The following is a 1,793-nucleotide window of genomic DNA, read 5'->3' as shown; positions in this document are numbered from 1 at the left end:
AGAGGAAATTATCAAGACCTAAAGAAGTGTTTCTTAGAAGTTGATTGGGAAAATGAGCTTAGAGGACAAGATTTAAATGCTGTATAAGTAAAAAATTTTGTGAATTTTTATGAAAATAGGAGTCCAGAAGTACATCCCACAGCACAAAGAAGCAGATAAGAAAATACAGAAATGGTTCAATACAGAATGTAAAGAAATATCAAAGAAAGAAGAGATTTGTTGTGGAATAGATACAGAAGTAGTGAAAGGGCTGCTGTATAATAATTACAAACAGGCAAGAAACGACTATACAAGAATAAGGAGGAAGCCCAAAACAGTTTAAGGAGAGGATATAATAAATAAATAATAGTGATCAGCCAAAGCTTTGTTTTACAGCTATATCAGAAGCAAAAAAAAAACCAAAGTAAAAAGACATAATATAATCCATTGCGGACGAGAGAATCACTTAACTACACAAGAGAAAAGATATTTAGTGAAGAAGCACTAAATAAGAATTTCCAATTAGTTTTTACAGAAGAAAAAAAATTTTGAAAGGGACTATGTGGAACATGCATGTCCACACATACTACCAGATATACAAATAGCAGAAAAAATAATACAGGAGGAGTTAAGTAGATTAGACAGAGGAAAAGCAAGTGGTCCTGATGAAATTTCATGTTGGATATTACGAGAATGTGCAAAGGAGTTAAGTGAAACCATTATTTTTAATTTTCAAAGAAATCCTTGAGTCAAAGGTAAACTACCTGATATTTGGAAAAAAGCAAATATTGTCCCCTTATTCAAGAAAGGAAATAGACAAAATCCACTCAACTTTACCGACCAGTATCACTGACTTCAGTGTTGTAAGCAAGGTATTAGAAAATCTTATAAGAAAAGCTTGGGTAAATCATCTGAGAAGAACACAGTATGCAAACTTAACAGAAAGACAGTTTGGTTTCAGAAAAGAGAAAATCATGTGTTACTAATCTGTTGAGCTACTATGACAGAGTAACAAACACAATACAGGAAAGGGAAGGATGGGTGGACAGTATCTATTTATAGATTTCAAGAAAGCTTTTGGACACAGTACCACACCAAAGACTTTTATGGGAAACTGTACCATCAAGGAGGGTACAATTCGAGGCAGACTGTTTTGTTGGATGCAAGACTTTCTCATAAAAAGAGAAATGAGAACAGTACTAAGAGTGAAACTACTTATCATGGAAAGAAGTGACTAGTGGAGTACCACAGGGTCTCGGTGCTGGCACCAATCATTGTTTTGAGTGTATATAAATGATATAAACAGTAACACTGGAAATGAGAGCTATCTGAATATGTTTGCAGATGATGCAAAAATACAAAGTGAGAATTACTAACACAATTCAGAAATGTGGACAAGCGTCATGTAATCCAAGTTTGGTAAAAGTGGAAAAAAGACCTGAGTTGGGATTATAAAGTTAGGAAATAAAACCCTAGTACACATCAGAAAGAAAGAAAGGACCTACAGAGTGTGATTATCAATAACAGACTATCTCCAGAGCTGACCACATCAGCGAGAAGGTACGGAACATGTATACATCTGCTTGCAAATATGAGAATAGCATTCACATACATAAATGAAGACATGCTAAGAAGGATAATAACATCATTCATTAGACCAACCCTGGAATATGCATCAGTAGTCTGGAGTCCTCAATACTCAAAAGCATATAGACAAGATTGAAAAAGTTCAAAGAGGCCGCTACAAGATGGATTACCAAGCTTAAGGGACCTACAAGCTGGGCGAAGTATGACTAAATAAAGTGAATCTACCA

This window comes from Coenobita brevimanus, chromosome 60, assembly GCF_032717465.1.
Source record: "Coenobita brevimanus isolate Jiangsu-jjx chromosome 60, ASM3271746v2, whole genome shotgun sequence".
NCBI lineage: Eukaryota > Metazoa > Arthropoda > Malacostraca > Decapoda > Coenobitidae > Coenobita > Coenobita brevimanus.
This window is presented reverse-complemented; position numbering follows the sequence as displayed.